The sequence below is a fragment of the Peromyscus californicus genome, unplaced genomic scaffold (assembly GCF_007827085.1).
Source record: "Peromyscus californicus insignis strain IS unplaced genomic scaffold, ASM782708v3 Scaffold_13__1_contigs__length_99412109, whole genome shotgun sequence".
In the NCBI taxonomy this organism is placed as follows: domain Eukaryota; kingdom Metazoa; phylum Chordata; class Mammalia; order Rodentia; family Cricetidae; genus Peromyscus; species Peromyscus californicus.
Genome location: NW_026294424.1, coordinates 86,638,019 through 86,665,677, shown reverse-complemented (window position 1 = coordinate 86,665,677; position 27,659 = coordinate 86,638,019). Strand labels below are relative to the sequence as shown.

At 42.2% G+C, this 27,659-nt stretch overlaps 1 long non-coding RNA gene across 1 annotated transcript in view; it reads right to left on the bottom strand.

The window, feature by feature from the left end:
• LOC128108627 (uncharacterized) overlaps positions 1-27,493 on the bottom strand; it is a 37,685-nt gene extending 10,192 nt beyond the window's left edge. Inside the window, exons 1-4 of the long non-coding RNA XR_008217547.1 lie at positions 23,561-27,493; positions 22,012-22,104; positions 2,833-3,388; positions 1,549-1,752 (exon numbers count right to left, since the gene is read on the bottom strand). This is a non-coding gene — a long non-coding RNA (uncharacterized LOC128108627). The remainder of the gene's footprint in view (positions 1-1,548; positions 1,753-2,832; positions 3,389-22,011; positions 22,105-23,560) is intronic.
• Positions 27,494-27,659: the final 166 nt, after the last annotated feature.

Below are 27,659 nucleotides of genomic sequence, written 5' to 3'. Positions count from 1 at the left end.
GGACCTGACAATACTGCCCAGGTGATGGAAGGACTCAACACAAATGTTGTCCAATCTGAGAGCTACTGCCCACATGTAGATATTGAACACTTGGAATGTAGCTGATGTGAGCGACTAAACAAACTTATTTTAGCTAATTTGCATTTACATATAAAGAAGTAGGTTTGTCTAGTAACTGCCATAGACGACAGCGAACTGGCAGTTGCCTCCACAAAAGTCCTTCTTTGCCACGTTCAGCTGAAGTAGCTATTGAGTAACAAATTGCAGATGTACAAAATTATTAGTCTGCCTGGGAAGGTGGGGCTTAGAGCAGTGGTTCTCAAACTGTGGGTCACCACCTTTGTGGGGGTATATCAGATATCCTGTGTATCAGATATCCTGTGTAACATTTTAATTCATAATGATAACAGAATTGCAGTTATGAAGTAGCAGCAAAAATAATTTTATAGTTGGGGTTCATCACAACATAGGGACTGTATTAAAGGGGCAGAGCATGAGGAAGGTTGAGAACCGCTGGCTTAGGACAACCCCATGTCAGGCACGATACAAAGTCTTGGTTGCATTTAACTTGTTTTATTTATCAGAGTTAAGACTGAGAACAACAGACAGGTGGAACCAACAAGTTATTCCTGGTATGGTTTCCTTGGTGTGTGTTTTTGCTGTGCTCTAAGCACATATTTTTACCGCTGGATTTCTTTGGGTTGGCTGAGGGGAGCAGAGGAGGCTGTGACTGAAAATGCTTGTGACAGTTTCTAATCCAGCCCTTTCAGGTTCATTTACATCTAAATAAGGCCCAACCTGCTGCTTTAGAAAACCGTTAGTGTCTGTGAAAGCATCTTTAAATCCTTTATTATTTGAAGATGTCCCTTTGGTAAGAAGGAAAGGGAACAGGCACTTCACGTGGCTGTCGGTGTTGAGGTCACAAAGATGGAGCCTGTGGTTTCACGTCACTAAAATTAAACACACTCTGCCTGCATATACCTTCTTCCCGGTGGGTTAGCAGATAGGTCAAAGGCACACAGATGCCGGGGTTCTGTTCCCAGCTCTCTCGCTGACTCAGACTCCGACCTCAGGAAGGCTGAGGTAGATTTCGACGACGCAGGCTCCTGAATGTGCAATCAGTATGAAGTGTGTGCTCCGGGCTCTGTGCCTCCTCTGGAGATTCTCACAGCATCCGTGGAACAAGTTGGAATTCAGCCACAAACCATGTTGACAAGTTCCCGGGGCTTCCCAAGGACCACTTTCTGATATCACCACCTGAGAATCACCCTTGTCTCCCACACACTGCCCTCTCCTCCCCCTGCTCTTGCAGGGCCCTTGTTTCTCATAGACTTAACCAATTAATTGACAGCAAGCATGGCTATAGGATTCTTTCAGATCTTAAGAGGGTAAACAAAGGCAGCTGGGGAAGTCTCCCACACAGTATCATTACTTAAATCTGAGGAAAGCAGCCAAGCACACTGATGATGCTCATCAATTGAAACAGATTTGATGTCCACAAAACTGACATTAACCCGAGGACACGCACATATTATATATACACCTTACCTGCCAGACCCGAGTACTCAGTTTACTGCATTGCACGTTCCTTAGAGTGAGACCCGGCTGGATCTGCTTATCAAGTTCACCTCTGGCTGAAGTCTGCTGTCTGTTCCAAGACTCCAGGCTTGTTGTCAGAGCTCTTGGGAGTCCTAGGGAGCCAGTGTGGCCAGTAGCATCCGGGAAAGTGTCATCCTTGTAGAATCCAAGAATCTTATGGAAGCCAATAACAAAGTGGTACCTATAACCAGGTTTTCACGGGCACATCTTTAAAAAGTTAAATTTCACCACTACAGCTTGTATGCTATGGGAAATGAGTTGCTGCAGGAGGGTTCCAAGCAGATGAACAAATTGGACTTAGTGTGAGAGTCTGACAGAGTCTAGCTCCAACCCGTTCCCTCCTATTGAAGGGTTCTTGGAGGGTGGAGAGAGGAATGAGGAAATGATAGATAGACAGAAAGACAGAAAGAAATGATAAGAAAGAGACTTTGGGAGGGCCTGGGTCAATACCCAGGCACCCAGAGCTTTATTCAAAGGGGCTTTTTATAATATGTCAAGGGAAGCGGCAAAAGACCTCCCCCTTGGAAAATCAAAGTACACCATACAGCCAAGCATAGACCCTTCCAAACACCTGGTAAGCACGCCCCTGGCCAAATCATTCTATTATGCAGCTCTGCTGGGTAAAGCAAGCTCAGATTCTCTGACCCTGAGTAAGGTCTCACTAAGCCTCAATGGGCCACCATACCTTTGCTTTTAAAGTTCCTCTGGGGGCTGGAGAGATGGCTTAGTTGGTAAAGTACAGAAAGTACTAAGCGCGAGGACCTGCATCACATCTCCAGTACCCATACGGAAAAGCTAGGCAAGCAGCAAGTGTTGGCAATGCCAACGCCAGGGAGGCACAGGGAGCAGGGTCTCTGAGGCTTGCTGGCTAGTCACGATTGCCAAATCAGCGAGCCCCAGGCCTACGAGAGACCCAACCTTAAAAAACAAAGGCTTTGAAGGTGAGACACCCCACATTGTTCTTCTCTCTTCGCTCCCACACATGCACATATACCTACACAAACACACACAAAATAGACAAATAAATAAATAAATAAATAAATAAATAAATAAATAAATAAATAAAATGAATAAATAAAATGAATAAATAAATAAAGAATAAATAAATAAATAAATAAATAAAATGAATAAATAAATAAAGAATAAATGAATGAATGAATGAATGAATGAATGAATGAATAAATAAATAAATAGGACCTGGTTTCTGGGCTTGAGTCTCTGAGTATTACTCACCGCTATATTTCCATCATTGTGTGTATTCCTAAAAGTGAACTTCATTCTTCCTCTGTCTGCTGGCTTGCTTCCTGCCCTTCCCCATCTGCAGCAGGCTCGGTGGGTGCCTCCATAGCTGTGCTGCCTCCATCCCAGCTTCCACACCCTCCCTCTATCAGCTGGCTCCACCTGCTGACCAAGCATCTCTCTTCTCGGCTCCTCTGCTCCAAGGGTCGGGGCCGAGCAGTACGGACTCCTTACAACATTAAAGATGAGTTGATAGCTTGTTGTCGTTCCTTGGTCCTGAGCTCTGGATTTGTTCGACTTGACATGAAATTGCCACTCCTTTCTCAGGGCCGAGGCGGCTCAAATCCATGAGCACTCCTTTTTTCCCACTGGGGACTTGACATTTGCGAACTCTATCACTCCTCCTTCTCATACGGACATTCACTTCCTCCTAAGGATGTTCCCACGGTTTTCTGCATGTGAATCTCTCTGTCTTTTGGCTGGCTGTCATAAAAAGTAGCTGAGCTAGCTAGTTTATTGTTATTTAACTCTTCATATAATTACAGACAACCTGGAAGATACAGATAAGTTTAAATAGGATAAGTATTTGCAAGCATCTATGACCCGCTGACCAAATAGAAACACATTTTCTAAAATTATGCATATAAACATATAGTTTTATAAAATTAAAAAAAATGCATAAATATTTTTATTCTGCTTTTTAACCTTATATTACATAATGTGCATTTCCTAATCTTATTAAGTAAATGTGATTGCAGAAGATTCCACTGTAGTTGTGTCGTTATTTAATCAGCCTCTTATGTAAGAATATTGGCTGCTCCCAGGTTTATGGTATTACAATCACATTATAATCAGTGATTCATACTCAGATAACTGAATATATCTCTGGCAATTTTATTCTGCTAAGTCCTTGGAAGTGGACTTGCTGAATCAAAGGATAAAAATATAGGGCCGGGCAGTGGTGGCGCACGCCTTTAATCCCAGCACTCGGGAGGCAGAGCCAGGCGGATCTCTGTGAGTTCGAGGCCAGCCTGGGCTACCAAGTGAGTTCCAGGAAAAGGCGCAAAGCTACACAGAGAAACCCTGTCTCGAAAAACCAAAAAAAAAAAAAAAGAAAAAAAAATATATTAAAGGTGGGATAAGACTCTAAATGAAAAATTTAAATCCCAGAAGGAGTAGAGAGACACAAGAGGATGTCAGGACCCTCATGATCCCCTAACCAAGGGCATAAATCAAGTTGAGGAAGGTCTTAGGAACCCTACAGTAAGGCCTTCAATCGGTTCAACTAATTTCCGAAGAGGCCTGCCCCTGCCGGAGCATGTTAATCAGCATTGATGGAGTGGCTTCAGCTGTCAGGGCAGCAGATGGGGAAACACACCTGGCCTCACACGTTACTGGCTTCTAGCTCTCTCCTTTAAAATGAGCAACAGACGTTGCAAAAATGTAATCATGTTCAACCTGCCTCTGTCCAGGCGGTGAGGCAGCCATGGACCTTTGCTCTGATTCCTAATTAAAATTTAAGGTTTTACTAACTCTGAAGAGCAGCTATTGAATAGACATGAGAAATTTGTAAAACATTAGTGCTATATAGATCCCAGAGTTGGGGTGGCAGCAGATCGCTCAGGCACACGCGCCGTCAGCAAAACTGGGATTTTATGCAGACACATCACAGAAAGAACCAGAGGGGGATTTTTTTTCCTTTGAATGTTCTATAATAATCACCTCTGTATGATTATTCTCCTACCATTGCACATTGATCCTGGGCATATACCTATGATGTAAGTCAAAATACCTGTTATTTTTTCAGAGATGGCAAAGCAGACAGACGATTTCCTTTGTCCCAAGTCATCTGCGCACAATTCATTTCCTTTAACTTTATTTGAATGCTTCCTATGAACTAAACAGCGTGCTTTAGTGATTTGCAAAGGGAATAAAGACAGGACCTCTGACCTCAAGGGAAGGCAAAGTCTACTCACTGGAAGCGAAGGCTACGCTCATGTGTCGAAGCACACTTAGAGCATAATAAAATCAGCAGCATGTCTAAGAGGAAGTGAGCTCCACAAAGCCTTGGAGTCAACGATTGTGAAGCAAGCAGTACAAATGACGACGTAATCTCTTATCTGGGAAAATTCCATGAATGGAGATCTAATTCGAAGATTCCTTCTCTCTGTTAAACTCCAACGATCAGACACATCCACCCCCAAACCAAAGCTTGTAAAGATGAGGAAGTCCTCTTTAGCTCCCTTTCCAGTGAAATAATTACTCTTTGTACAAACTCACAGTAAGCATCAATTTCCATGTAATTAACATCAGTGTCTTTGTTTGCATAATTGGTGAATGCCATATCACACAGGATACCGATCCAAGAAAGACAGATTTAAATGAGCAGATCTGTTTGCGACTGTAGCTGCCTTAGGGAAACAATAACACTCTGCAATTCGGTGACAGACTAGAGGGATCGGGAGTTATTTAGACAACTGTCCTCCCTCTTTTTTTCCTGGTGTTGCTGGACACGTCCCCACTTGCTATTTACTAACACCTGGGCCTGTAAAGCGGCCGAAACGAGGGAAGGGCAGACACCCAACACGATTTCTGTAGTAGTTCTGACAAAAGGGTCTGTTAGGAGAGAGCGCTGAAGTATAGAATGGTAGGAGGCTTAGAAATGTTCGTTGTCATGCTACTTTCACCTGAAGAATGCCAGCTGGATATTGTTGACGTTAAATATTCATAAGCTTGAGTCTTCCAAAAATGTAAATGTCTAATCACTACTCATCCGTAAGCTGCTTGTCTTATATTTTCACAGGGGGTCCAGACAGTCTGGGGCTGTTGCACCTTTAGGGACATGAATGGATGTCCCTGTCGCCAAACATGTTCATGTTATAGCTTTCACCCAGCTTCTATGTAACTACTGAAGCAAATCTACGGATGAGAAATAAATGCAGACGCTAGAGACCCTGGCCCTTTACGGCACTCAATCATTCTGACTTTGATTCTATTTATCAGGAAGTGAGTGTTAAGGAATGAATCATGTTCATTGAATAGATGCTAGCGGGATCAATAGACACTCTGCATCGTACTCTTCTTGACTGCTGCCAAGGCTGGCATCTAAGGCAGACACGAAGCCGGCAGCACTCCCACCACCGAGCGGCAGCCTCCCGTTCCGTTCCAGCTGCGTCACCTACTTTAAATTGTAGATCAGTTTTTACTCATCTTCCTTTCTGATGCCACCTCTGGTTGAAGAAATGAGGCTTGGCAACGTGGGATCACCTAGGCGTCTGAAGCAGCTGCCACTGCTGGTGTGAGATGTTCATTTTGAAGCAGACACTTGACTCCTTCAAGGACATGCTTCTTACGGTGCTTAATCAAAGAGTGAGTTACTGTGGCTTACTCACTGATTGCTAGGAGGTAATGCCCGGTGACTCAAGGGCTCATCTCCAAACCTTGGAGCCGTTCACTACATGCTGATGGGAGGTCCATCCAGGAAGACAAAACTCTCACCTCAGCATTATCTTGTAAAGTCAAATCCGAGCTTGTGCCTCCAGCTCCCACTTCATTGGCGTTGCAATCTTGGAAGAAGAAAAGGGGGATGTGCATCCCTTTCTCTGCCATTGCTGAACTCTGACTTTATAATAAATCTGTGTTGTCACATCGTTTAGAATGCGGGAAAACACACAAAGATAAAACACTCCCCAAATCGGGAGGGAGGGCCTGGAGAAACATCTCAAAATAACCGCTTAGGGAAACTTTCGCTTTCCCTGACTGAACAGCTGTTCCCATTTCTGGGCTGCCTTGGTGGCTTCTACACAGCTAAGACTTCTTTTCAGTCTCCCTTGGAGCTGAGTAGGGCGTTCCTAACTGCTATCTTGCTACTGAATCAGACAAGTAAGTGAGTCTGCATTAAAGTTTTATAACTAATCCCAATCAACAGTAGTTCTGGTAGGAGACTAGGGGGATGGCACTGTAGCTAGAGTTTTCCTGCCTGGTCCACAGTCAAGACAAATCTCTCTCACCTGTCAGTCCCACAGCCACTCAGACCCGACCAAGTAAACACAGAGACTTATATTGGTTACAAACTGTATGGCCGTGGCAGGCTTCTTGCTAACTGTTCTTACAGCTTAAATTAATCCATTTCCATTAATCTATAACTTGCCACATGGCTTGTGGCTTACCGGCATCTTCACATGCTGTTTGTCATCATGGCGGCTGGCAGTGTCTCTCTGACTCAGCCTTCCACTTCCTAGCTTTATTCTCCGCCTTGTCCCGCCTATACTTCCTGCCTAGCCAATGGCCAATCAGTGTTTTATTTATTGACTAATCAGCAACACATTTGACATACAGACCATCCCACAGCACTTCCTCCTTTTTTTTTTCAAAAAGGGAGGTTTTAACCTTAACAAAGTAAAATTACATATAATTTGGGAATTTGGGTGTAGCTTCTCTTACTACTTCCTGCTGGAGGGGGGCACTGTATCTTATGGGGACACAAAGAAAATTTTAGGATTATGGAATAGTCCATGAGGCTGTATTGTCTGAGCCAGATGCCTTCAAACCATTCTGGATGTTGGATCATCTGGGCCATGGTGTCATCGGAGACCTTTCAGGGGGTCTTGGCTGGTCAAACCTGATGTATCTTAATCTGGAACAAATCCATAGCCTTTGGCTTTCTGTGGGAACAAAAGCAGAGTCTCCTTTCCAAAGCAACATATCCTTATATCCTTTGAAGTCAAGGTATCTTTAAAATATATATATTGGTTTAACTCAACATCTTTTACAATCAAATGTTTTTCTGCAGTTAAAAATCCCAAAGACAACATAATCCAGATTCTCTGTGTAATATTCATCTTTATGTGGCTTATTTTGTATATTAATTTTACTGTCTCTTTAAAGACTTTATTTTTTAAAACTATGTATTTGTTTATATAACTGTATATATCACCTTTTTTGTCTCTTTCAAGCCTACGTATATTTTACACACATTGTAAACTATTACATCTGAATTTGTCTTGTTGTGAATCTATTGCTTTAAACTGCAGCAGATGTGGCTGCTGGCTCCGCCTACCTCAGCTTCCCAACATGGCGGTGGTTTACCACCAGCTCTGGGAGCTATCGGGGGTCTATGCTTTTATCTAAGCAGCGTGTAGTCCAGAAACCTCTTTTTTTGTTTTCTACCTGCAAAGGCTAAATCCACCACGCAACTTAATGTGCCACTTGCAGAGGCCTCATTCCTGCCCTATGGCAGGTCGAGCGCATGCTAGGAACCCGCCAGTAGCTCAAACCAGCAGCTGCTGCTCATTTGAGAGAGACAATTAGGAAGCTGTTTTTAGCTCCGTTTTAGAATCTTTTCTCAGGTTTTAGGTGGAAACTCTTGCCAACACGTTGGGCGCCATTTGTAGCTAGAGTTTTCCTGCCTGGCCCACAGTCAGGACAAATCTCTCTCACCTGCCAGTCCCACAGCCACTCAGACCCGACCAAGTAAACACAGAGACTTATATTGGTTACAAACTGTATGGCCGTGGCAGGCTTCTTGCTAACTGTTCTTACAGCTTAAATTAATCCATTTCTATAAATCTATACCTTGCCACATGGCTCGTGGCTTACCGGCATCTTCACATGCTGTTTGTCATCATGGCGGCTGGCAGTGTCTCTCTGACTCAGCCTTCCACTTCCCAGCTTTATTCTCCTCCTTGTCCCGCCTATACTTCCTGCCTAGCCAATGGCCAATCAGTGTTTTATTTAATGACTAATCAGCAACACATTTGACATACAGACCATCCCACAGCATGGCACCGTGATGGAGCTAGCGCTGGCCTGGCACGTGTGAGGCCGTGGGTGGAATCCATCCCTGCACAGACGGTGACGCGTACACCCCGAGTCAGTCCCAGGCTGCTCTCCGCTTGCCTGTACAGTGACTCTCGCCTTCTCTCTCTCCCCTTCCTCCCACTCGATGGGGTGTATTGTAGCCTCAGATCTTTGGACTGTGTAGTTCTCAGATGTGGATCTCTTCCCTTTGCACATCTGCCATTCCCTTGATCAGGAAGGAAGAAGTCCTTCTGATCAGGCTAATATTCATCCTCGCTTAACGTTCTATGAAGCTAGTATCTATATTATCCACCCATGACTATTTCCATAAAAAAATCAATGTCTCTGGAGGCAAAGACTGGGTTTGTCTTCCTCACTTGATGCTTAGGAGTATCTGACTTAATAGGTCCCTAATATTTTTGTTCAACCAGAACAACCGAGTTAGAGACCTATGGGTCTCTGGGACTCGATGGCCAGCTGACCTAGCCGATTTTGCTAAGCTCCAAGCCAGTGAGAGACTCTGTTTCAGAAAACAAAGTGAACGGCTCCTCAGGAATGGCACCAAAGGTTGTTCTCTGGCCTCCACGCACACGTGCACACACAGACCAATTAAGCACTTGAGTGGGCACACTCTGAGAAACGTTTGTCATCTGCATTTGCCAGCCTTTCATTGCTGTGATGGCTAATGATAGTGGTCAATTTGACAAGCTCTAGACTCACATACGAGCCAAGACGCCGAGCACACTGTGAGGAATTGTCTTGATTAGGTTAACTAAGGTGAGAAGACTCACCCTGAACATGGGTGGCACCATTCCCTGACCAGGATTCTGAACTGCCTAAAAGGGAGAACACTAGCTGAGGATCAGCCTTCCTTGCTCTCCCTAACTATGAACAGAATGTGGCCAGTGACTTCAATTTCCTTATGCCTTGACCTCCACCATGATGGGGCTGTACCCTCAACCTGTGAGCCCAAATCCATCGTCCTCCCTTTAGCCTCTTTCTTGTTGTTTTTTACATGTATGCTGTTGTTGGCAGGAGTGGGGAGGGTGGGGTGGATTTGAAGGAATGCCATGGAGTAGATGTGGTCGTCCAAGGACAGCTCCCAGGAGTCAGTTCTCTTTCCACCCTGTGAGTCCTAGGGGATCAAGCTGAGATCATCAGAGTCAGCGGCAAGTGTCTTCACTCACTGGGCCATCTTGCTAGCCTTTGCTAGGTATTTTGTTCTTAACTTTTTTTTTTTTCGATTTATTTCATTTTTATGTGTTTAAGTGTTTCACTTGCATGTATGACTGTGTGCCATGTGCATACCTGATGTCCGCAGGGTTCAGAAAAAGGCATTGAATCCCCTGGTGCTGGAGTTATGGACAGTGAGTAAGTCACCATGTGGGTGCTGGGTATTGAACCTAAGTCCTTTTCAAGAACAATAGGTGCTCTGAATGACTGTGCCATCTCTCCAGCCCATTGCTGGGCGTTTCTTTATGGCAGCAATGGGAAAGTAACTGAGACACCCGCTCTGACAGAGTTCCTGAAATAAACAATTTAAAAGGAAAAGACTCTGGGCTCATGATTTGAGAAGTTTCAGTCCATGGTCACTTGGGCCTCTGGTACCATGAAGAGTCATGGCATTGAAGGCATGCTGGACTAGGACCACCCAGCTCATCACCTTCAAGAAGCAAGCACAAGAGGGAGGAAGGGTCAGGGAGCAGGATGTAATGACCAACGGTAGAACCCTAGTGATCTATGTCCTTCAACTACATGCCATCTCTTTGTCCTACTGCTGCTGCTGTGGAATATTATTTGAAGTCGCTTATGCTGTGGAACATTTGTTAAACGATGCAGAGATGTGTTGCATTCTTTTATGTTGCATTTGTTTAACTCTGAAGCTGTGTTACTGTGCCTGTCTAAAACACCTGCTTGGTCTAATAAAGAGCTGAACGGCCAATAGGTAGGCAGGAGAAAGGATAGGTGGGGCTGGCAGGCAGAGAGAATACATAGGAGGAGAAATTTGGGAAAAGAAGATCGAGGAGCAAGAAAGGGAGGACACCAGGGGCCAGTCACCCAGCTCCACAGCAAGCCATGGAGTGAGAAGCAAAGAAAGGTATACAGAAATAGAGAAAGATAAAAGCCCAGAGGCAAAAGTAGAAGGGATAATTTAAGAAAAAACTGGCAAGAAACAAGCCAAGCTGAGGCCAGGCATCCATAAGAAAGAATAAGATTCCGTGTGATTTATTTGGGAGCTGGGTGGCAGGCCCCACAAAGAGTAAAGAGAGAGAGAAAGAGAGACAGAGAGACAGAGACAGAGAGAAAAATGACAACCAACTACATTCGCCTCCCAACCATGCCTTCAAAGTATGCACTTGTGGGCAGACTCCTCCACTGATGAAGGTGTAGCCCTCTGGATCCAATCCCTTCTCCAAACCCTCACTTCTGAACATGGCTGCATTGGGAACCAAGTCTTCAACACCTGCACCTTCAGCAGAGACTTCACATTCACACCATAATACAATCCTGTAGTGGAGCAAAAGGTGCAGTAGATTTCTATCGAATGCCTGGCTGGTACAGCAGGCTTATAAAGAAATTACTTTGTCATTTCTGTCAAGTAGATGTATTTCCGTACCTGGCTTATTCTATGCAAGCCTAAGCATATTTTTGGTCACTTTAATTCTTTCTAGAAGCTGGCACACTTAGACTAATATAAATACCTGATTTTTTTTTTCCGAAGTGACTTACTATCAGCAATGAAGAAGAGCTCTAAGTTCATGACAAAGACAACAATCTACATTTGAATGTTAGGTAACTTGAGTTAATAAAAGATTATCTCACAGAAACAAAGTTCAAAGGAAAAATCATCTTCTAAGGCATCCATTAAAATTGAGAACTGGCACAAAGGAGGTTTTTTCCTTATAAAATGCTTATTTGGTTGAAAAATGTGCAAAGCACCATAATTGACTTATGGCTCCTTTGGTGTGTTGACTTAGAAAATGAGCTGGGTGATAACACACCTTACAAGAAGCGGCAGATGGCATAAGAATTTTCCTTACTTAGCAGCTAATATGTTATCTGGGGTAGGGACTGTCTGGAGTTCCATGCTAATATACCGTGTTTGAACATTTAATGACAGGAAGCCAGGCACCGACAGGCTTGCCTGTAAGCCAGGTTTTAAAAAAATGGCAAGCCTGACCTAAACGAAGCAGTTCTAACTTACATGTTCTTTTTCTCTTTTAAGGTATCTTGAAGTGGCATGATTTTAAAATCAGAAACATGCCATCAATTTGCATTTATGCTATTTATTTTATAGATGTTAAATAAAGTAGACCTTACATTTCTTCGAAAACTTCTGACCTAATGGAGAGGAACTTGTGGAAGCAGGAAAGGTCACTGGGAGCACGGCACATCTGGTTCTGTGGCTCGCTGGCTGGTTTAGCTCTAACAGATGCCTAACAGCACACAGGTTCTATTAGTAAGTAAACACAAATATTGCTTAGCTCACCAAAACAAAACATGAATCACACACTATCATCTCCATGGAAGCAGGGGCTCTTTTAAAGCTGTGAATTATCCTTCAGTCGTTTTCATTTAAACTGAAATCCTGAGAATTCAAAATGAACAGTTTTGCATGTGAGCTTCCTAGAGACACCACAAGAAGTTCTGGTCTTGTGTTCTGCCACACTTTGCTAGACTTTGTCCAAACAGCTTCCAGAGTTGCTGCCAAGCACGATCAGCCAACGCTCCTGTCCACGGTCTCTCTCAGGACAGAGTCCCCACATTGCGACTCTTGGGTATCTTTCCGAGGCTTTTGGGAGTTGGGGTAGGCAGAGCTCTCCTCTGAACTACACAGACTACATGCTTCCCATTGGACTACCTCTCTAGTTCTTCACAAGCACGACTCAGAGTTCCAGATTTCAGTTGGAGAACAACAAAAGTACGAGAACTTTCCCAGCTTCCATTTCGACAGCAGCCCTGTGATGTTCAGCTCCCACGGATGAGCTCCAGGGAGGTGCTGGCCTTGAGCTGCTTCTGTTCAACCTGACACTTGCTGAAGCCAAGGCCAGGTGCTCGGTGCTTACACACAGGCTTACCCCACAAGAGAGCCTCCTGTTCTGGTGGCCAAAGGAGAAAGATTGGAAGCAGTAGCTTTTACCTTTGGGGTTCACAGATATGTTTTTAATACCCAGAGGAGTAGCTGGAACATAGAAATCATTCAGTGAGTCCCGTGAAAGTGCTTTGACTACTATAAGGACTCAATGTAGTATATAAGCAAGATGTCACTATTACCTCAACCAAGGCAGCCAACCAAGACAGAATGTAAGTGATTTGCGTTAAAACCAGATTTAGAGGCAAATCTCTTGACATTATTTGATCATTTGAGGGCACACACTATATGACAGAGATGACACTGGGTGAAAGATATAAAGTCTGAAAATATACATGGATGTTAGATCACAGTCCAAGAACGGAGCCATGAGAGAAAACCTCAAAACAAGGCAAGAGTCTTATGACTTCAGTCTCTTCAAAATACAGAATGGTATTTTCGTGCTCTTCCGAGGTGTAGTGAATAGGAGTGAGCTAACTTCAGACTATTCATTACAGCTGGCTATTGTTATTTGTTCATATGTCTCTATGGGAAAACATGTTTTTGCCATGTACAGTTTGTCCTTGTGATTGTACATTTTACTCAGGTGACTCTTCTTAACCCCCAGAGTATAAATTGTCTGATGCTCTGAACAAAGTTGGCTATTGCTTGAGGCTTTAGCCCACCTCATTTTTAGGCCCCACTCTCCCAGGTTCATACCACCAACTAGAGCAGTAAGCACATAGTAGTTGAACATGAGATATACATGTTAGACAAATGAGCACATGAATAAATACAAAGAGTAATAAAATGGACAAAATTAGAAGAGCATCAGATGAGAAAAAACATGAAACAAAACAGGAGTTGACAGCCCTAGATGAGAACATCTCTGTCACACCCTCTCCTCCCAAGAACCAGGGGTCATAGGGAAGTGAGAGCAGAAAAATGGTTAAGACCAAAGTGGTGGGTAACTGCAGGGAAACTATGTCTTCTGGACACAGCAAGGCAGCTGCACACATGAATTCACAACAGTCGTGATAGCATATACAAGGCCTGCACAGACTAAGGCCAGACAATGTTCCAGCATGGAGAGGGAAGGTGGGCATGAAGTCCCACCCCTAACGAGAGCTCCTGGCAGTTGTCGGCTTCTGGGAAAGGGAGAGTTGTGGTGGCCCCACAGAAGCTTCCTAGTGAGACCTTACTCAGGGCCAGAGGATCTGAGCTTGTTTTACTCAGCAGGGCTGCATAATGGGATGATTTGGCCATGGGTGTGGTTACCAGGTGTTTGGAAGGGTCTACACTTGGCTGTACGGTATGCTTTGATCTTACAAGGGGGAGGTCTTTTGCCTCTTCCCTTGGCATATTATAAAAAGCTCTTTTGAATAAAGCTCTGGGAGGGGCTCTGACCCAGGGGCCTCCTGAAGCTGTCCTTGTCTCTATCTTTCTTGTCATCTCCTTCTACCTAATATTTCCTCATTCCTCTCTCATCCACCAAAGAACCCTTCGAAAGGTGGGAGCAGGTTGGAGCTGGACTCCAGCAGACTCTCACAGAGAGTCAGTGACCATCCCTCCAGTGATGGGCACATATACAAGAGTATACAGGTAGTAAAACTGTACTTGATGTTTAAAAAAGAAGGAAAGGGCACAAAGTTGAGAGGAAATGGAGATGGATCTGGAAGGAGTGGGGGGAGAGGTTAACATGAGCAAAATAAATTACATGAAATTCTCAAAAAAACTAATAAAAACAGAAAAAATAATATGTATGAACATGCATACCAAGAGCTGAGAGTTCCCTAGTTATATCTAATGTGCAAACCAATTTTTATTTTAAAAAAAAATCCACTCACATGACATGTGTTTTTAGAGAATATTCTCTTATTGTTATATGTCACTATTTCCCAACTGTCATTAAATTATGAAAAACTTAACAAAAATCACCTTGAATCAAGCATCCAAAACACATCTGTTCTAAGTAAAATTGGGTAAACAATAAACAACATTGACTACTATCTTTTTCATTGTAGTTCTCACAACCAGGAACCCAGTATTTGTAACCTCAGTACTAAAACTGATACATAAGTCTCAGAACCTGCCTTCAGAACAATACATGGTGGTAGCAGGCATGCTGGTGTAACCCAGTCTGAGGTTAGCCTGAGCTATGGAGAGAAAGCCTGTCTCCAACAGTTAGATATGTGTACACACACACACACACACACACACACACACACACACACACACACGTACAGTGTGTGTGTGTGTGTGTGTGTGTGTGTGTGTGTGTGTTTGTGTATGACATATATATGTAACTAGCTTTACACAATGCCTTACTTTTAGTGTGTACTCAGTGGATTTTTGGTGTGGTGAATTTTATTCTTTTAGAATATTGAAGGCTATGACTATGATATATGTAAACATTGTTTTCCCAAAGCAACACACATTTGTTAAATGATTAGTTTTCTCATTTAAAATAGATTCTTTTTGGAAGCTATAGAAACATAATAAAAGCTATGATTTATCATTTTTTAAATTCTGAATTAATTCATAAGACAACAAGTTTACCTCTTTTAATAGTTGATTAATGGTTTTAAGTCTACGCAGAATTGCTTTCTACCTTGCAGACAATATTGGAAAAAAAATAAGAGTTGAAAACAAATCTTCTCTTTTCCAATCAGCCTGAAGAAAGAGAACGTTGCATTTTAGATTTTAAAACAGTGTTGGTGAATGTGCTCTTTGAGTGTGATGTGGCAGACAGCTGGGATTTTTAAGGTCAGATATTTCCAATCAATAGTTCTTTACAACTTAAAAAAACTAAAGGTAGAAGAAATTAGGACTTGGAAGATGGTTCAGTGGATAACTCAGTTGTCACACTAGCATGAGGACCAGAGTTCAGATTTCCAACACTCACACAAAAAGCTACATGGACATGATGGTCCACCCATAATGCCAGCACTCAGGAGGTGGAGCCGGGATCCACCATGCAAGATGACTAGCTGGACTAGTGGAATCAGCAAGCTCCAGGTTCAGCCAGAGTCCCTGCCTCAGTGAATAAAGTGGAGAATGGGAGAGGAAGACACTTGCCATCACCCTCTGGCCACCACAAATACATTCAATCATGTGCATGCACACACACATACACCCATATATGTAGCTAGAGTTTTCCTGCCTGGCCCACAGTCAGGACAAATCTCTCTCACCTGCCAGTCCCACAGCCACTCAGACCCGACCAAGTAAACACAGAGACTTATATTGGTTACAAACTGTATGGCCATGGCAGGCTTCTTGCTAACTGTTCTTACAGCTTAAATTAATCCATTTCCATTAATCTATACCTTGCCATGTCGCTCATGGCTTACCGGCATCTTCATATGCTGTTTGTCATCATGGCGGCTGGCAGTGTCTCTCTCACGCAGCTTCCTGTTCTCTCAATTCTCCTCTCTGTTAGTCCCACCTATACTTCCTGCCTGGCCACTGGCCAATCAGTGTTTTATTTATTGACCAATCAGCAACACATTTGACATACAGACCATCCCACAGCACATATACATGCATATACACACAGAATTAAGGAGGAAAAAACTATATTCACACAAGAGGAAGAAAGGTAGAAACATGATTTAAACATGTTAGAAAAATATGTGATGGTGTTTTAAGGGGTTAGGCTTCACACACTTTAACTCATTATCTAATTTACTGTCTAACTTCATTTCCCCTAGAATCCTTTTCAATTTTATGTTTTTAAACATTTTACTCTCTCTCTCTCTCTCTCTCTCTCTCTCTCTCTCTCTCTCTCTCTCTCTGTGTGTGTGTGTGTGTGTGTGTGTGTGTGTGTGTGTGTGTAGGTCAGAGGGCAACTTGTAAAAGCTGGTTCTCTCCTTCTGCCATACAGGTTCTGTAGCAGGCTTTTTCTTTTGGGCCACCAACCAGCTCCCAAATCATGACATGGAGTTCTTATTGGTTATGCATGCCCAGCCTTATCGGAGCTCTTATTTTAATCTGTTTCTCTTCATCTACATTTTGCCTTGGGGCTTTTTACTGTTATTTTTTTTTCTGTATGTTTTACTTTGCTGCTGTCTCCATGTCTGGCTGGCAGCTGCCTGGCTTCTGGCCCCAGGTGTGTTCCTCTCCATCCCCTTTCTTCTCTCCTCCTTCTTCTCTCTTGAGCCTAGAGTTCTCCTCCTATTTATTCCCTCTGCCATCCAGCCCTGCCTATCCCTCTCCTGCCTGACTATTGGCTGTTCAGCTCTTTTTTTTAGACTAATCAGGTGCTTTAGGGAAGAAAGGTGAAACAGCAACACATCTTTACATAATTAAGCAAATACAGCAGAAACAAATGTAACACATCTTTACATGGTTAACAAAGGCAGCAAAAACAAATGTAACACTTTTTACATGGTTAACAAAGGCAGCAGAAACAAATGTAACACTTTTTACATGGTTAACAAAGGCAGCAGAAACAAATGTAACACACCTTCACATAGAGTAATATTCCACAGCATAATCAAATGTAACATCTTTATATAGTTAAATATTCTACAACAAGGTTCCTTGGATTGAATTTAAGTCATCAGGGTTGGTGGGAAGCACCCTTTCTGCTGAATCATCTTGGCAGCCCCCAAATCATTAATTTTATAAGAAAAAAAGTTTATGGGACTACATTTGTACTTCAGTGTACAGGGTATGCCTAGTGTATACGAATTCCTGGGTTTTATCCCCAAAGGAAAAAAAATGTGTCCAATTGAAGAATACAAGAATTTGGACAACTTTTATATGTATTCCTAAAAGTCACAACACTGTGTAAATCCTCTCAATAAAAAATGAAAGAAAACTATGGGGTAAGGGGAGGGGCAGGTAATACTTATTTCATTGATACATTAAAAATGTATTTCCTTATATTACCTGATGAAAGGGTGACATATTTGGACAGCTAGAACAGGCCTCTAACACTCTGGCCAGCAACAGCAGAACACACATGCTACATGGGACATGATTTAGGATAGATCACGTGATTGCCAAACCTCAAGCAAATAATTTGAAAGGACTGAAATCATACAAAGTATATTCTCCAGCTGCCACAGGTAAGTGAATTATAAGCCATTAGCTTAAATTTCAAATTTTAACACAAATTAAATGATGGGCCATTAAATAAATAATGGACCAAAGAAACCAAAAGGGAAATTGGAAAACACTTTGAGATGAGTGAAAATGGCAAATTAATGAGCTCTCCCCTTAGACACAGGCTGCTAAAGCTCGCCGAATAATCAAAAACTACCCAGGAAAAAAAAGCTTAGGCCCAGATGGTTTTTCTACAAAATGTAACCAAAAACTTTTAGAAAGAATTAATTATAATTCTTGGTCAGCGCTTCTAAAATAGGACTGAGTTCCCTAACTCAGCCTATGGGGTCAGTATTGTCCAAACACCAAAATTACACAAAAATATATTAAGAATAAAAATTATATCCACAACAAAATATTAACGGACTGAATTAACCCACATTGAAAAAAAAAAAAAGGTTATGCAATGTATCCTAGAAATACAAGGTTGGTTTAACATTTAAAAATTAGTGAGTGTATTTCATGTCAATAGAATAAATAATATAGTTTATACCATCACAAGAAGTATAGAATGAACATTTCTTAAAAAATCAAAATCAGACCGGGCGGTGGTGGCGCACGCCTTTAATCCCAGCACTCGGGAGGCAGAGCCAGGCGGATCTCTGTGAGTTCGAGGCCAGCCTGGACTACCAAGTGAGTCCCAGGAAAGGCACAAAGCTACACAGAGAAACCCTGTCTCGAAAAAACCAAAAAAAAAAAAAATCAAAATCACTTCACAATAAACACGGAAACACACATACTTAACCAACCAAGTTGTGTGCTCCACTCTTGCACCCTTAAGGCTGTCACGCCATGCTGGCTGTCGCTGTGGTTCACAGGCTCATAGTTACACAGTTATTGGTTGCTTCCCATCTTTGGAAGCTTGTATGCACCTTCTGGTACTGAAAGCTAGTCCTCAAAAGGAGGTGTTCAGGTGAGTATGCATGTAACAATAATTAATGAAAAAAGAGAACACGAGTTTGAAAGAGAGCAAGGGAGCTTTTATGGGAGGGTCTGAAGGAAGGAAAGAGAAAATGATGTAACTATATTATAATCTCAAAAATAAATTTAAAAATATTTTTAAAACAAATAAAAAAAGACCTACAGATTACAAATGGAGAAGTAAAATGGCCTAGTAGAGTCCACTTGATCTTGTAATTGGAAAATCCTGTGGAACACACACACACACACACACACACACACACACACACACACACACACACAAAACACACACACACACTAAACTATTAAAGATATATAATCAAGTTTAATCAACTACAGTTCTATACACTATTAATGAACAAAATCAAAAAATTAAATTGAAAAACAATCCCATTTCAATGATCAACAAAGCACTCCCAGGGAACTAAGCAAATCCCACAGTGTTCCTTCCTCACCCCATCCCCTTGTCTCACCTCCATCACCCAAGGCAGTGCCTCCCTGAAAATGCACTGGCCACAATCACCAGGAAGTCAGGTAACTAATCTTTACTCTCTTTCCCACCCTTCAATTCCAGTTCCCCATTCCTATCCCTGGCTTGGCAGCCAGCCACCTGCTGTACTCCCTCCTTCCTCTCTGTCCCCACTCCCAGGGACTAAGCAGATCCTCTCCTGCAGCCTTCCTTCCTCACCCCATACCATCATCTTACCCCCAACACTGGAGACACCCTCTTGCTGGAAACCTGCTGGCCATGCCCACCAGAGAATCAGATCCCCTTGGAAAACCCATCTTTCCTCCCTGCTGTGGACCCTTTCAGCCCTCTGCCCTTCTAGTTCACCCCCATTCCAGTGGTTCAGCTCTCAATACCTAGAAACAAATTCTCTCTAGGATCCTCAGTGGTCACACCTAGCAGGGACTTAAAAGTACCCCCTAAAGGCAACCCATAGCTACCACATGCTCCTAAAATCCAGAGAGGGAAATAGAAACCAAGGAATGGAAAACCCACCCAACAAAGACCAGATCAGATATTAACACTGAGAATTACAGTCATCCAAACCCAAATGCCTAGACATCAGAATAAAAACAATAACAGCCAGGACAATATGTCTTCACTAGAGTTCAGCAACCCTACAACAACAGGCACTGAGAAATGCAATGCAGCTGAAGCACAAGACAAGGACTTTAAAAAAGCTATTATGAATATGACCAAGGACCTTATAGAGGATATGAATAAATCCATTAATGAAAGCTATGAAAACATAAACAGTAAAATGAAGAAAACTGTTTAAAGACATAAAAATAGAAATAGAATCAATAAAGAAAACCCAAACTGAGGGGAAACTTGCTGTGGATATCGTCCTGTATAATTAAAACACTGATTGGCCAGTGGCCAGGCAGGAAATATAGGCGGGACAAGGAGAGAGGAGAATTCTGGGAAGTGGAAGGCTGAGTGAGAGAGACTGCCAGCTGCCACCATGACAAGCAGCATGTGAAGATGCCGGTAAGCCACAAGCCACATGTCAAGGTATAGATTTATGGAAATGGATTAATTTCGGATATAAGAACAGTTAGCAAGAAGCCTGCCACGGCCATACAGTTTGTAAGCAATATAAGTCTCTGTGTTTACTTGGTTGGGTCTGAGAGGCTGTGGGACTGGTGGGTGACAGATTTGTCCTAATTGTGGGCCAGGCAGGAAAACTCAAGCTACAGAAACTGGACATGAAAATTTAAGGAACTTTAGCAAGAACCTCACCAAGAGAATACAAGAGAAGGAAGAGAAAATCTCAGGTATTGAAATCAAGATAGAAGAAATGATACACTGGACAAAGAAAATGTTAAATCAAAAAAAACCCAAACCCAGACACAAAACATCCAAGAAATCTGGTACCATGAAAAGACCAAATCTACGAATAGTAGGAATAGAGGAAGGAGAAGAAACACAGGTCAAAGGCATAGACCTGTGTTTATGTTACTCAGCAGAGAAAAACAATGACATCATGAGGTTTCTAGGCAAATGAATGGAACTAGAAAATATCATCCTCACTGATTTTCCTTCCCTATGTTTTGGAATGGTAATGTATATCCTGTGCTATTATATATTGGGAGTATGTGATCTGCTTTTTTATTTTAATTTTACAAGAGATTACTGCAGTGGGTATTTGCTCCACCCATGACCTTGGACTAGTTGGCCTGATAGAGGTGGTGTTTCTTGCCTGCCTATGTGACCTCTTAAAAGGGAGGAGAAAGGGGGTCCCGCTCTCTTGGGTGGTGAAGACTGGATCAGGCAACGTGAAGCAACATGAGATCGGTCCCCAGCTTTCCAAGGACTCTGCAACTGGCTGCCCTAGAAGCTGTACCTTCTCTCCTCCTCTACCAACTCGCTTCCTCTAAATTACTTTGACTCATGAAACTGAAGCAAACATCTGAGAATTTTGCCTAATCTAAAATTTTAAAAATAATTATTAACTAAAAACACGGAAAAGTTAAAAGCAAATTACAGCAAACCTGAAAGTCAGCCAGCTCCTTGGTGTGACTAAGTAATACATTTAAATTACAGCTTCCTAAGAAGGAGTCACCTTTTGGTCAGTCTAATTTGGAGACAACCAACAACAGCAACACTTGAAAAAATTGTGAGACTCGGCAAATTACCCTGTACTTTGAAGTACAGGATGAGAAAGTCTTTTAATCTTCTATCACCCTTCTAATCAACAGTACAACTGAGTGGAGCTCTCAGCAAAATGACCCTGTAAATAACCATCACATGTTAAACTGTCACACTGTGCTCTATGAATTTGTGAGAAGATGAGTCATTTAAAAAGTAGCATGAAAGATCCCTTGACCTCATAGAAGTCTGTGGGAAGATGGACTAGTTACTGTGTTGCAGGGTGACGGAGCACCTGGTAACAAGCATAGGTTTGAGGATACATGCCATCATGGCAGGGGATGCATGGTGGTAAGAGAAGCTTATCTAGCTGTGGTGGGAACATGAGGCAGCTGGTCAAACTGAGTCTGCAGTCAGGAAGCAAAGTCGGAGGAATATTGGTACTCAGATTGGTTTCTACTTGTTGACTTTCTGTTTGGTCCAGGACCCCAGCCTATGCAGTAAGCTTACCCATCCTCAGAGTGAATCTTTCCTCGTCAGTTAAGCCTCCCTGGAAACATCCTAGAAGATATACAGAGGAGGGCCTCCTGGATGACTCGAACCCCAGTCAGGCTGACAATGGAGATTAAAGCCCCCCAGATGCCGGGGCCATGCGTAGCATGTCACATACCTTGCTGCAAATGGGTGATGACAGCGTGTTAGCCATGAGCTTGCAGTTCCCACTCTAGATTAAAAGCAGTAATCTCCGAAATTGCAACATGTACTGGAAATAAATTTAAAAAGATTATGGATCTGATTTTATCAAATATTAGAATTTAAATACAAAGATCCCTGAGTCTTATTTCCCCCAAGCAACTTTAAAAAGGGGTCTTTTAGTCTACAGAATAGCCAAGACAGATGTTCCCTCCTGGAGGACAGTGACTGGCTGGGGTGAGAAAGCCCTGGATACCTCCCATCTCTCAGTGCTTGCAGTTCCTTAAAGAACTTTATTCTATGACTCCTATTAAGCTCTAGATTATCATGCTATAATTTTAATCAGTGAGGATGAGATCCTAAATGCTGTTTTCCTCACTAATAGTATTTTAAAGTTCTCTAAAACTTTCAAAACAATGTTACATTCAGCAAAATTGTTAAAATTTAAAAAAAAATGTTATTGGCAAGTTACCCAGCACTCTCTCCACATAGGGAGCATCTCTTGGAACAATGACTTTGAAACATTGCTGAGCATTATGTTTGGGAAGACTGGCTAATTTATGATTCAACAGATCTACTCTTGGGTATATATTAAAACAGTAATGCATATGTAGTCACCAAAAGAGCTGGGGAACAATGTTAATAAATGTTAGGGTTGGTTCACCAGTCTACATGTCCACAAACAGTAGCATGGATATTTGTGACACAATCCCATGAGATTCTTTACAAAACAAACCATAACTGCATACAACATGGATAAACTTCATAAATATCCAATGAATGAGCCCAGTCAATTTCCCAGTCCTATTTTCAGCAAGGTTCAAAACCAGGCAAAATAGAAATCACAAAGTATTAATTTGGGGATAGATTGCACAAAATGAACAAGAGAACTTCTGGGGTGCTGACCTTAGCCTCTTTCTGGATCTGTATTGTAGGCATGTGTCCTTTTGGGAAAATTCATCAAGCTGTCTACTTACTATTTGATCATATTTTCAAATTTATTTTATACATCAATAAACACTTCATTCCTGGGTAACAGTAACAATGTACAGCCACACAGAGTTGGGCTCCAAAGTGTTCTTCACCACCACCATATGCCCATGCTCTTTCTCATAATCTACTCTAGAAAAGTGGCTGTACATACTATCAAAGAGACGTGACAATTACATTCAGCAAAACGATGTATTAGAAAAACCATGTTTGTCCAAGGATTAGTGTCACATGTGTGATGGTATACAGCTAGTATTTTGAGTTGAATATAGGTATTGATTTCACTGACTTACAGGAGATATTTAATTGAAAAAATAGGTGGGTCCAAGTTTTGCTCTTTTTGCTGATCTTTTAGAAAGTCACTGTAATATTCGTTTGGGGGAATTTCTTCTACCTCACAATGTACATTTCTGGCGATATTATCAATTCTGCTTTCTCCTAGCCAGCAGGTAGACATGTAAAGTAAATCGGACCAAACGGACACTTTCCTCTTAACTCTTGAGTAGAGACAAGTTCACAACACAGAGCTGACCCACCTTGCCAGCTGTTGTCTGACACTCCACTCGTTTCTGCAACATGGATCTTCTGAGAGTGTTCGGTTTCTTGGACTTTCCCAGTACCGATCTGACTTTACTTTCCGTCTGTGACTCAAAGCATCACGCCCTTATGATACACCCTCTCTCTGGTGAAGGCAGTCAATGTCTGTGGACGGTAGCTAAAGAGCAACCACAATACAGCATCCCCAGATTATAAATGAGTTCTGCCAAGCTCTGCTCCCAAAGCCTCACAGAATAAGCTTACTCTCTTTTCCCACTAATACACACTTGAAAACTTTTTCAGTAAATAACTCATTTTCTCAAAGTAGATAACTACTACATGCCCACTAGAAGGGCTCAACAAAAAAATGGCACATTGAAAGATGTGAAGAAAGTATAAGAGTCACATAGGTGGCAAGAATGTAAATGATACAACCACACTGGAAGTTTGGTAGTTCCCATAATTTACATAACAATACTTTAACTTTTAAAAATGAGCACAATTACCTACTATAATGCCAACTATAGGTGATAATTATAGCCATTCAATTGTCTTTATGTTCTAGTCATATTTTCCTGCATGACATTAGAGTTGTACTTATTTCTTTACTTATTTTGAAGTGATGGAGATAAAAATAGGACTTCCACCATGCTAGGCGAGCACTCTACCATTGTGTTATACTCCAGGCCCCTTAATTACGAACATAAAATATGAATCATTTACCATTCTTTATACCACCATAGATTACTCTTGGCAATATACAAAATACTATACTTTTCATTTAACACATAGATTCTTCTTGTTTTTCAATTTAAAGTGACTGAAACACTAGGCATGTGGGAAACTTCAGAGCCAAGATGTCTCCTTTTGCCCTCTCTACCCAATAATATTATAGTATTGTAACTGGTATTGTAATTAGTAGTGCTAGTGGTGTGTAGGGGGCCAGTTCCCACCTTTTAAAAGGGTTCCTATGAGGAGGAGAGAGGGATAAGAAACTTTCAGAGAGAAAAATAGCAAAAAGGAGAAATACAGAAACACAGGATAGCTTCAGGAGGACCTGGATCAAAACTCAACAGTTTGTTCTGCCTCTTCAAAAGAGCTTTTTATAACAATGCCATGGGGTGGGGCAAAAGACCTCCCCCTTGCTAGATCAAAGCACACTGCACAGCCAAGTATAGACCCTTCCAAACACCTGGTAACCATGCCTTTGGTCAAATCATCACCTTATGCAGCCCTGTTGGATAAAGCAAGCTCAGATTCTCTGACCCTGAATAATGTGGGCCTCCACAAATTCCCCCTTCCTAATAATATAACTCGCAAGTGGGAGTACAGAGCATAACTCCATGCAGCTCTCAATCAGCTTTTCCACTAAGAGCTTGCAAGTAGCTGGAACAATCACAGCAATCTCTATGGCTGCCACACACCCCAGTAAAGGAGTAGAGGATGACCAAGATAGAATGTCCATTTTGAATGGGTCTAAGATGTCTATAACAACCTTAGCTGTGCCAAGCCCCTTTTTAAGTCAATAAACTCTTGATGCAACTGCATCAAATAAATCAATAAACTCCTGATGCAACTGCATCAAACTTAAGACTCACTTAGCTTCATCAAACCATGGTTCATCAATATCAACAGATTAACATAATTCTAGCATGAACATTGCTATACATATTTACAATTCTTACAAACTTACATCCAAAAGCAAATGCTCTACAGGACTATTTACACTTTACAAACTTTAGCAAACATCTAGGAGAGATCTCTTAACAGAACTATTTGCATTTTCTTCCAACAAAACAGAGGGTACATGAATTGTGAGTCACCACAGTTAATAAAGCATATATGCATACACAAAACACAAAGCAATTCCTAAGTCATCACAGTTGATAGAGTCTATATGTGTAAGTAAAGTAAAAATTGTCCCATTGCAATTGAATCACTCTTGTCCATCCCATTTCTCAAGTCTGAAAAATTCCAAAAGACAGTTCTGATAACAGTCTTAAAGTTCCAAATACAAAGAAACCCATAACCAAAATTTTTGGCAGTTCCCCTGAAAGCAACAGTCCAGTTCAAACAGCCTCTGAAACTTTGCTTTCAGTTACAGCAACATTTTATGGCAGTCTTACCCTAGGAACTCTGCCTCAGGAAGAAGGTTGCATCACCTCGTTACCATAGCTGAGATGCTGCAGAGTCCTCTCGAAAAAGCTCTCTACACAGGCAGCAAACAGAAGCTGCATGACTTTGGCTGCTGGCTCCATTCAGTGTTTTTTGTTTTTGTTTTGTTTTTCTTTTCTTTTCTTTTTTACTGTCCCAGGCTGTCTGTGCCTCCCATCTCTGGGCCTGCCTGCTTAGAGACCCCGGCATCGTGAAGCCAAGGGTTCTCTCATGCCTCATGCTGCACAGCAGAATGCTGCCCCACTGCTATGAGCTACGGTTCTCAAGCAGCCCTTCTGGGTCCAGGAGGAAACCCAGCCATGGCCAGTTGCAATCCTGGCACCCCCAGCTCTATTTACATGCATTCACACTATATTATTCTCGGCGTCTGGCTGTTCAATTACAGGGAACATTTGAAATCCTTGCACTTTCTCCCCTCTGCTAACTGCTTCCCTAATACTGGCTTGAAGAGGAGATACAGGACCAGCAGATAGGATTTGCAATGTTTCAGGAGACTTTTGTGCCAGGACAATAATGGGTGACTTTGTTATTCTGATAGATGACCCCCCAGGTGAGTCTAATTCTGCCCCTACAGAAGGAAGATGAGTACGATTCTGAGGAGAGACCTGAAGAGCCTCCAGTTTTTGAGAAAGAGAAATTCCTAAGTCTCTCAAGCCCTTTAGTTCCTCCCTTGTCTCATACCAAAACTTTTGTTCCTTAAACTCAGTTTCATGGCCAAGAGGGAACTGACCCTGATTGATTTTGTAAAAATGCCCCTGTCTAGCAACAGCTCTGGTAGAGTGGAAGGTTTTGTCTTGCCTATGTCCACCTCAGGGAAAATTCCCCCTGCTGCTCAGGACTCAGAACTCAACTGTCCCAAATTAATGCCCATAGGCCAAAAGCTTCCACCGGAATCTTTTCCAGCCCATGTTCTTCATAATATTGTTGCATTTTGACTCCAATTCTCCCCACAAGGACACAGTTCCTCTATGAACTTCAAGAACCTCTGCACTTGTTGCTGTTCTACCTCGTCCCCTAGTTTTCAAACTCCCTACAAGTGAATATACAAACATCTGCCTACTATTTCCCTGCCCCATATCAACTTTTCTTTCTCAGAATGCTAAGTCTGCAGTGGCTGCTTGTTCCCAGATACTGTTTTCTGTGCCAGATCTGGCACTAGGGAAATTCTACTCTTACCCTAAATTCCTTCCTATTAAGCCTATGCAATATCTGTATACCTAACCCTATATTTTTACCTAATTTAATAGATAGAAATTGAGAGAGAGAGAGAAACATACAGAGAGAGATACTTGCTATAGCTTAACTTTTATTACTTGCTTTGGCTTAACTTGTAGCCACACTGCTTTATCTATATTCAGTTTTTGCTCTTGAAGAATAAAATACCACCACTTAACATTTTCATAATTCATAACTGGACATGTCCAACCATGTTCCACGGTGCTCCTTACTCTCCCTTATCTCCTCTGCACCCAAGTTCCTAGCTCTGGCACCATCTGTGGGAGGCCAGCTCCCACCTTTGAAAAGGGTTCCTATGAGGAAGAGAGAGGGATAAGAAACTTTTAGACAGAAAGATAGCAAAGAGGAGAAAGACAGAAACACAGGATAGCTTTGGGAGGACCTGGATCAAAACCCAACAGTTTGTTCTGCCTCTTCAAAAGATCTTTTTATAATAATGCCAAGGGGTGGGGCAAAAGACCTCCCCCTTGCTAGATCAAAGCACACTGCACAGCCAAGTGTAGACTCTTCCAAACACCTGGTAACCATGCCTTTGGTCCAATCATCACCTTATGCAGCCCTGCTGTGTAAAGCAAGCTCAGATTCTTGGCTCCTAAGTAACGTGGGCCTTCGCAGTGGTAGGGCAAATGTCCACATATGGAGTGAGGGGTCCCTACAGGTGTCACAATAGGCAGGAAAATGAACTGC